Raw genomic sequence first — 10,401 nt, forward strand, 5'->3', positions numbered from 1 at the left:
GGTGGGTCAGTGCCATCACCAGCCTGAAGGCAGAAGCTCTGGGGCCAGAGCTGGGTTCCCTCTGTCCCCTGTGGGGCCACCAACTTGGTGGGCTCTGGTAAGGGAAAGAGGGACAGCAGAACCCTGAACAGGACCTTTCCGGCTCAGGATTCACAGTGTTGCCATGATCATGTGGGAGGTGCTGATCTCCCTGTCCCAGATGACTGAGAAGGTGCTGCAGGAGCTTCTCTGCATGCTGCAGGACCAGCCCCTCTGCACGCCAGGCACCAACATCCAGGACCTCACCTGCATCCTCCCTGTGACTGTGAGTTGCCCCACAGGCTCACTGGGCGAGGAAGGCCTCCCCACGCACGTGGCCATGGCACTAGGAAGGGCTGTCTCTGGCGACTTTGCAGGCAACCCAGGCACTGAACATCATCTTCCAGCAGCATGCCTGCAAGCAGGAGGTGAAGGAGCTCTTCCCCCACCTCTACCTGGCCATCTTGTTCCAAATATCCTTCACCCTCATCGGTGCACAGGAGGACATCCCCACCTCTGGCAACAAGGTGGCTCTGAGCCCCATCAGGTACCCTGTCCCCCTGGTCAGTCCCTTTCTGCTCTCTGTGTGGGAGCATGGGGTGACGACCAGTGCTCTGCTCCCTGGACAGAACGGCAGTGCAAGCCATGCAGGTGCTGCTGTGCTGTGCTGGCTACGAGGACCAGCTCACTGCCATGCAGCGGAGCAGTAGCTGGATCATGCTCAGTTGGCCCCAGACCCACCTCACAGGGTTGCCTTGCTGGCCAGGTAAGCCCCTCCCTCCTCGGCCCCCCAGCCTGGCCTGGGGGCCCCACAGGGTCCTGACATGGTGTGCCCGCCCTGCTCAGCCCCCATGGTGCCTCTCCCTCCCGCCAGAATGATGAAAGACATCCCCCTAGCAGAGTGAGCCAAGATCTTCCGGCACTTGGTTGTGGCCCTCAGCATCAAGCACAAGTGCCAGAAGATGACTTCCATGACCTTCTTCATCGAGGTGGGAGCTGGGGCACTGGCATGAGTGGGAAGGGGTGGGCCCTGTGAGCTCCATGTCCTCTGAAAGGTCAGGGGAATCCAGACTGGGAGGGGACAAAGGGATAGGGATGAGGGAATTGGGTTCGAGGGCACAGGGACAGGGAGACAAGGGGCTGCTGATGGGGATGGGAATGAAGGGCTGTGGCCTGGGGGTGGAGGAATGGGGACAAGGACAATGACCAGGGCAAAGGCAGGAGATGAGGGGCCGTGGAAAAGGTGAGGGGCAGGGACGAGCGGGAGGTGACAGTGAGGACGCCATGCCACATGCCCTGGTCCTGGTCCTGGCCCTGGGGAGCCACCAGGCCCTTTGACACCCCAGCCACATGCCATTGCAGCTCCTGCACTGCCCTGAGCTGTGTGTGGTGGCCGATGAGATGGCACTGAGTCTCTGCCAGGCGTGGCTGGACAGTGAGCACCTAGTCATGCACTGGCTGATGCTCCATGGCCTCCTCGTCCTCTCCAAGAGTCTCACCATGGTGAGTGAGCATCCACCAGCGGTGCTGGCATCCAGAGCAGTGCCTGTCCTGATGGTGCCAGCTCGTAGCCTAGTGGTGCCAATGCCTGTCCTGCATGTGCCAGCCCTGTCCTGGCTGTTCCAGTGCCTGTCCCAGGGAGGGGGATGGGTCTCCCAGGCAGGGGAATGGGCCTGACAGTGCCAAAGCCCTAACTGGGATCCCTGCAGCTGTGAGAGGCCAGACCAGCAGCCAGTGAGTACCTGAGGCACAGCTGCCAGTACCTGGAGGACTCCCGGGCCCCCCTGCATGAGCAGGCCATGCACTTCATTGGTGAGACACCCCCACCCCCCGCCAATGCCCACCAACTCTCCCCAACACCCATGCTTCCCTTCCCATCCCCTGGGACCAACTCCCCAATGCCAGAGAGCCTCTCCCCAATGCCTGCGTCCCTCTCCCCAATGCCTGGGGCCCTCTGCCCTTTCCCCAGGGCCCTCTCTCCAGTCCCCCTCCCCAATGCCTGCATTTGTCTCCCAAGTCCCTCTACCCAGACCCATCTTTCTGTCCCAAAATCCTGGGTCCCTTTCCCAAATGCCCTTGTCCCTTTCCCCAGGCCTGGGATGCTCTCCGCAATCCCAGGCCCCTGTCCCCAGCCTTGGGACCCTCTCCCCAGCCCCAGGTCCCTTCCCCCAGTTCCCAGGTCCCACTCGGTGATGGGCTGTGTGTCCCTACAGCTTGCTGGACAGCTCATGGACTTGCATGAGGAGCAGCTGGAGCAGATCTGCAGCCACAGATGGGGCATGCAGGTTATGTGGGGAGGGGGACAGGCCCAGGCAGAGTGTACCTGTGCCCTGTCCTGGGCTGGACAGCTCTGACAAACTTGCCCAGAGGGAATTTTGGGGGTGTTTGCAGCATTAGTGAGCAGGGACCAGTCCCCCTGTGCCTTTCTCCCTCTTGTCCCTCTCTGGAGAGGCTTTCTGAGATCTCTACCGATCTGGGGCTCAATTGTTGCTCTCTCTCCTCCCCTTTCAGTCCTTCAGTGCTTGGAGAATGAGAGCAGCCCCACAGTCTGCTTCCTGGGGATGCAGACAATCCTCATTCTCCAAGCACCAAGGAAAACGCCCCCACCAGGCTTCTCCTTCCGAGCTCTGTGTGCCTGCCTGCAGAGAGCCTGGCAGTGGTGGCACCCAGGCCCTGAGACAGTGAGCATCCCCAAATTCGGCTTCTCCAGATTGCTGATCCACCAGCTGTGCAGAGGATGTTTATAAAAGCAGGTGGCTCTAGGCTACGTCGCACTGGGCTTGCACGAGGATGGAGATGCTGCAGTCTGCCTGGGAACCTTGCTCCCATGTCCACCTACCCCCATAATAATTTTTTTTCCTCTCTCCAGTTTTACTGGAAGGCTGGGACAGATGGGGCTGGCAATGGTTGCACGGTGAGCATATGGGTGGGCCAGTTCAGCTTTGCTATACTGTTAGTTTTGCTATAACCTCTTAACTCTAATAAATTCTCACACTTGACAAATGATGATCTCTCAAGTTCAGTACAACTAACCCCAGAATCTAAAGAATCGTAGACTCCCCTCTAGTGGCACGTCACAAGGTCTCAGCTGTGTGGGATAACAGCTCAGTCTCACCAGCTCCAGTTTGGAGCAGCTGCAGGAGGATTTTGTTCCCTATGGTAGTGTGACTGGAATCAGCAGCTGCAATGGGAATTGCTGGAAGGAGCCAGGAGTGGAACTGGCACAAGGGCTGTGATGCTGGCCCAAAGTTCCTGCTCCCCTAAACACCCCGAAACCTGGACCCAAAGGTCCCCCCCCGACCACAAACACCCCAAAACCCAGACCTGAAGGTCCCCCGACCCCAAAACTGCCCAAACTTGCTCCAGGGCCCAACACCCCTGAGCCCTTCCCCAGACCCCACAGAGGCCAGCCTTCTGGGTGGCCATGTTTTACACAGGGCATGCTGGGAGCTGTAGTCTGCCTGCAGGCAGCTGTTGGGCAGCCATGTTGCCCACAGGGCATGCTGGGAGCTGTAGACCTCTGGTGCGGGGCTGCCAGGCAGCCATGTTCCTGTGGGACATGCTCAGAGCTGTAGTCTGCTGGCAGGGGGCTCCTGGGCGGCCATGTTGCCCACGGGGTATGCCGGGATCGGGGCTGACTGACCCGGGACTTGGCCGGGCAGTGGCTGCAAGGAGCAGCGGCACAGGAGAGGACGGTGCGGGGATGTCCTGTCGTGGCAGCACCCAGGACAGTCCCCAGAGAAATGTGAAGGGTGCTGCAGCTGCCCAGGGATTCCCCAAATGGCCCTGAGACCCCGGAACAGCCCTGGGATGGCAGGAAGAAGGTGATGAGGGAGGTGTGTTGTAAGAGGCAGTGCAGTGGAGAGGAGACGTTGCCCCTGTGATGTGATGGGAACAAACTGCGTAGAGGCTGTGCTGAGGGAAGACTTTCACTTTGTTACTCTGTCCACTGCCTACTGCACCCCAGAACCCTGGGTCTGCCCGCTGGCCTTGAGAATCATCTGTTTCCCCCACGCCCTTCAGGACCATCTGTTTCCCCCAGTCCCCTCAGGACCATCTCTTTCCCCCCAGTCCCCTCAGGACCCGTCTCCCCCCAGTCTGTGATATGTGCTAATTTGTTGCATCAAAGTGAGAAACAGCCTTGGGAACATCTTGTATTGTGGTATGTACTAATTTGTTACATCAGCGAGAAACAGCCTCGGGAACATCTCTGGGAACATCCTGTGGTGGGGGGGCATGTACCTCGCCTGAGAAAATTGAGTTGAGCTAGCGAAGCGGCAATGTTAGTTTAGATAGCCTAATATGGCGCACAATGCAGAGGAAGACTCCAGCCTTCATCCCCACGACCACCAGAGGGCTGAAGAAGACCCCCTAGCAACAGCCGGCGCAACCGCAGAAGTTACAGGAGGTGCCCCGTATACCCGGAACTGGAATCTCATATAAGGAGACCGTGAGGGGGGGGTTGCGCGCGCCGTTGGTGGAGCAGGAGACTTCCCCGGCTGCCCAGCGCTGTTTTGCTTACTTGTGACTTGCTCAATTATTTTATAAATTGGAATTTATGCAACCCGGCCCAAGTGGTTGTCAATTTGTCGCGTTTACCTATAACACAGTCCCTTCATAGAATCACAGAATGGCTGAGGTTGGAAGGGACCGCTGGAGATCATCTAAGTCCAACCCCCATGCTCAAGCAGCGTCACCTAGAGCACATTGCACAGGATCACATCCAGGCGGGTTCTGAATATCTCCAGAGAAGGAGACTCCACAACTTCTCTGGGAAACCTGTGCCAGTGCTCTGTCACCCTCACAGTGAAGGTTTTCCTCATATTCAGATGGAACTTCCTGTGTTTTAGTTTGTGCCCGTTGCATCATGTCCTGTCGCTGGGCACCACTGAAAAGAGTCTGACCAAATCCTCTCTACCCCCTCCCTTAAGATATTTGTATACATTAATAAGATCTCCTCTTAGTCTTTTCTCCAGGCTGAACAGGCCCAGCTCCCACAGTGTTTCCTCATAGGAGAGATGCTCCAGTCCCCTAATCATCTTTGTAGCCCTACGCTGGACTCAATCCAGTAGTGCCATGTCTGTCTTGTAGTGGGGAGCCCAGAAGTGGACACAGTACTCCAGGTGTGGCCTCACCAGGGCTGAATAGAGGGGAAGGATCACCTCCCTCGACCTGCTGGCAATGCTCTTCCTGATGCACCCCAGGATACCATAGGCCTTCTTGGCCACAAGGGCACATTGCTGCCTCATGCTTCACTTGTTGTCCACCAGCACTCCCAGGTCCTTCTCAGCAGAGCTGCTTTTCAGCAGGTCAGCCCCTGGCCTGTGCTGGTGCATGGGGTTAATCCTCCCTAGGTGCAGGACTCTGCACTTGCCTTTATTGTACTTCATGAGGTTCCTCTCTGCCCACCTCTCCAGACTTTCCAGGTCATTCTGAATGGCAGCACAGCCCTCTGGCGTATCAGCCCCTCCTCCCACTTTTGTATCATCGGCAAACTTGCTGAGGGTGCACTCTGTCCCTTCATCCAGGTCATTGATGAATAAGCTGAACAAGGCTGGACCCAGTACTGACCCCTGGGGGACACCACTAGCTACAGGCCTCCAACTAGACTCTGCACCACTGAGCACAATCCTCTGAGCTCCACCTTTCAGCCAGTTTTTAAGCCACCTCACTGGCCACTCATCTAGCCCACACTTCCTGAGCTTGCCTATGAGGATGTTATGGGAGACAGTGTGAAAAGCCTTGCTGAAGTCAAGGGAGACAACATCCACTGCTCTCCCTTCATCTGCCCATATGCTCATCCCATCTGAGGAGGCTATCAGGTTCATTGAGTAATATTTCCCCTTGGTGAATCCATGCTGACTACTCCTGATTACCTTCTTTTCCTCCACGTGCTTGGAGATGGCATCCAGGATGAGCTGCTCCATCAGCTTTCCAGGGATGGAGGTGAGGCTGACTGGCGTGTAGTTTCCCGGGTCCTCCTTCTTGAAGACTGCAGTGACATTGGCTTTCTTCCAGTCTTCAGGCACCTCTCCTGCTCTCCATGACCTTTCCAAGAGGATGGAGAGTGGCCTAGCAATGACATCCGCCATCTCCCTCAACACTCATGGGTGCATCCCGTCAGGGCCCACGGATTTGTGGGTGTGAAGTTTGCTTAAATGATCTCTAACGCGATCCTCCTCAAACAAGGGAAAGTCTTTCTTTCTCCAGACTTTCTCTCTTGCCTCCAGGGTCTGGGGTCCCTGAGGGCTGGCCTGAGCAGTAAAGACTGAAGCAAAGAAGGCATTCAGTAACTCTGCCTTCTCTGCATCCTTCGTCACCAGGGCACCCGCCCCATTCAGCAGTGGGCCCACATTTTCCCTAGTCTTCCTTTTGCTACTGATGTATTTGAAGAAGCCCTTCTTGTTGTCCTTGACATCTCTCGCCAGATTTAATTCCAAAAGGGCCTTAGCCTTCCTCATTGCATCCCTGCATACTCTGACAATGTTCCTATATTCCTCCCAAGTGTCCTGTCCCCCTTTCCACTTTCTGTATACTTCCTTCTTCTGTCTGAGTTTTACCAGGAACTCCTTGATCATCCATGCAGGTCTCCTGCCTCCTTTGCTTGACTTCCTTCTCATAGGGAAGCACCACTCTTGAGCTTGGAGGAAGTGATGCTTGAATATTAACCAGCTGTCTTGAACGCCCCTTCCTTCTAGGGCCCTAACCCATGGGATTCCTCCAGGTAGGTCCCTGAAGAGGCCAAAGTTTGCTCTCCTGAAGTCCAGGGTTGCAATCCTACTTAGTGCCCTGCTGCCTCCTCGCAGGATCCTGAACTCTGCCATCTCGTGGTCACTGCAGCCAAGGCTGCCCCCGACCTTCACATCTTCCACCAGTCCTTCTTTGTTTTTTAGTACGAGGTCCAGCAGCACACCTCTCCTTGTTGGTTCCTCCACCACCTGTGTGAAAAAGTTATCATTAATGCTCTGCAGGAACCTCCAGGACTGTTTGAGCCTAGCTGTGTTGTCTTTCCAGCAGATATCAGGGTGTTTGAAGTCCCCCATGAGAACCAGGGCCTGGGATGGTGAGGCTACTTCCAGCTGTCTGTAGAAGGCCTCATCAACTTCCTCTTCCTGATCAGCTGGCCTGTAGTAAACACCCACAACAGGGTCACCCACCCATGCTAGCCTGCCCTTGAATCCTTACCCATAAGCTCTCAGATCGCTCTTCACCCACCCCTAGGCACAGCTCCATACAGTCCAGTTGCTCTCTCACAGAAAGAGCCACTCCACCACCTCGCTTTCCTGGCCTGTCTTTCCTTAAAAGCACGTAGCCATCCATGACAGCACTCCAGTCATGCCAGCTATCCCACCATGTCTCTGTAATTGCGATGAGATCATGGCCCTGTGACTGCACACAGATCTCTAGTTCTTCCTGTTTATTCCCCATGCTGCGTGCGTTGTTGTACAGGCATTTCAGAGAGGTGATGGAGCATGCAGGTTTCCCAGGAGGGATACAAGAGGATCCTCCATAGCCATGTGCTGTGCGCACTTCCCTGGCTGCATGCACCACCTGGAGGCGTCCCGACTTGAGCTGTCTTTTGCCAGCTACCCTGTCACTATAACTCTCCCCTTCCCCCATCTTTCCTAGTATAGAGCTCTCCTTACCAGGTTCACCAACCTGTTGGCAAAGACCCGCATGCCCCACCTCGTGAGGTGCATCCCATCTCCTGCCATCAGTTGTCGATCTTCCAACAGGGTCCCATGGTCGTAGAAACCAAAACCCTGTTGCCAACACCTGTGGCGTAGCCAGTCGTTGACTTGGAAAGTCCATCTCCTCCTCCTCTCATCCATCCTCCTCACTGGCAGGATTGAGGAGAAGATGACCTGGGCTCCCAGACCCTTGACCATCATCCCCAGAGCTCTGAAATCCTGCTTGATGGTCTCCAGTTTGCCCTTGGTGTCATTGGCACCCACATGGAAGAGCGGCAGTGGGTAATAATCTGAAGCGTGGACGAGCCTTGGCAGTCTTTCCATGACATCTCCTATTTGAGCCCCTGGCAGGCCACAAACCTCTCTAGACAAGAGGCCAGGTTGGCAGATATGTGCCTCCATCCCCAGCAGCAGGGAGTCTCCCACAACAATCACCCGCTGCTTCTTCCAGGTATTCCCACAAGTCACAGGGTCTGTTGTCTCAGTTACTTCCCTTGCAGCCATGTCCAGCTCCTCCTCATCCTGGAGGGCACTAAACTTGTTCCTTAACTGCAAGTCTTCAGGAGGAGTAGAAGCCTTTTTCTTCTTACGAGCAGTGACCAGTTTCCAGCCGCCTTCTACAGTGTTATGATGTACCATTTCACGTGGCACAGAGCCCTCCAGCAACTCCACTGCTGGGAGGGACTGAGACTTCTGGAGCTGTGCAGTCTCTGAGAATACCCTCTCTATCTTCTGCTCATCCTCTTGGATGCTACGCAGCCGACTGACCTCCTCCCGTAACTCCCTTACCTGATGACACAACTCGTCAACAGCAGCACACCTCCTGCAGGAGAGCTGACTGTCAGCCCAGGCCTCCTGGAGAGGCCCCAAGCACTCCCTGCAGCCTGAGACCTGTAGAGCTGCATCTACTGTCAGAGGGTTTGTCTGGGTCCAAGCCTCTGACACAGTCAACGCAGCAACTGCAATGACTACTGGGGAATGTGCTCTGTGGCGTGTCATGACTATACTTGAGGAAGTGTTCACTGGAGGGATCGGAAACGAAGGTGCCTTTTTGCGCCCTTCTGTGTGAACTGCTGCACAAACTGCTGCGTCTTTTCACTGCGTCTGTTTGCTGCATCTGTTCGCTGCGTCAGGACCCATCTGTTTGCCCCCAGTCCCCTCAGGACCCATCTGTTTCCCCTCAGTTCCCTCAGGACCATCCGTCTCCCCCCAGTCCCCTCAGGACTCATCTGTTTGGCTTTGGTTGTGCCTCAGGGTGCTCTGTTTGCACTTCAGTCCCCTCACAACACTGATATTTGTCCCCATGTCTCCTCAGCAGCCTTTGTTTCACTCTGGTTCCTGCAAGGTTACTGTTTGTCTCCTGGTATCTGTGGGCCCTCTGGTAACATTAAGACTCCTGGGTCTGCCCTCTTGTCCCATTAATCCCCTCTGTTTTCCCTCTGGTCCTCTCAAAACACTTCATTTTGCTTTTGTTTCATCCCAGAGCCCTCATCTTTTCCTCTAGTTTCCTCAGGACACCTCTGATTGCTAGCCACTCCCCTCAGGACACCTGTGTTTGTCTTTTGAGGCACCCTAGAGCCCCATGTTTTCCTTCTCTTCAACCCAGAGCCCTCTGTGTGCATTCCAGTCCTCTGAAGATCCCTTTATCTGCTTGTAGTACACCCCAGAGCCCTCTGCCTTTGCTGCGATCCAGAGCCCCCCATGTGCCCTCTACTTGCAGCAGGACTCCTCTGCTTGTCTTTCAATGTACCTTGGAGCCCTCCTTTTGCCCTCGTTGCAGCACAGAGCCCGCGGCACCCCTCTGTGTGCCCTCAACCCCTCAAGTCCATGTTCTTTCCAGACCGCTCAGGATCCCTCTGTTTCCCTTTTGTTGTACCCCAGAGCCGTCTGTATGCCCTCTAGTCCACTCAGGATCAATCCGTGTGCCATGTAGCCTCCTGAAACCTGCTGGCCTTCCCTGTGCTCCAGCACCTCCAGTTGGGAGTTCTCTGCTTCCATCAAATCCCCTTACAGCTGTTTGGATTTTTTCAAACAAGCAAGATCACAACCAAACATTTAGGGGAGTCAGGACACCTTTGGGAGACTCACAGCAGTGGGGGTGTCAGGGCAATCTTACGGGAAACTCATGGCAGTGGAGAGACAGAGCACTGTTGGCACAGCAGGGCAGGGGGAGGAGAGCAGCACAGAGTTGCTGTAGTCTGGTTTAATAAAGTAGCTGTTAGACTTTCTTTATAGCTACTTGCAGCATAGTTAGTGCAGAGCTGGTTGTATTTTACTTATGGTACATCGACTCTGTAGACAAAATACTTCCTGTATAGTTACTCTGTCGTTAGTTATTGTCAAGTTACTTATTTCTATTCAGCTGGAAAGGAACAGGGACAGTAAAATTTGGTGCAATCACAGAAATTTGTGCCATGCTAAAAAGCTTCCCAGTAGCTGACACAACACTGCTGGGCCGCTGTGCTTGGAAACACATGTCTTCGCTTTCTGGGAATTCAGGAGCCTTGACAAGGTTGAGGAAGTCTTCACTGCAGTGAGCTCTTTTCCAGCTGAGGGAAGACTGTGTTCTCATGGAGATGGGGCCTTTTGCCCTGGAGCAGCCTCAGCTAGAGCACTCTGTTTGGAGCCCATCCTCCCAATGTTTTGACAGTATTTCAGAGCATTTTGGGGGGAAATGAAAGTGACAGAGGTG

The sequence above is a fragment of the Apteryx mantelli genome, chromosome 23 (assembly GCF_036417845.1).
Source record: "Apteryx mantelli isolate bAptMan1 chromosome 23, bAptMan1.hap1, whole genome shotgun sequence".
Lineage (NCBI taxonomy): Eukaryota > Metazoa > Chordata > Aves > Apterygiformes > Apterygidae > Apteryx > Apteryx mantelli.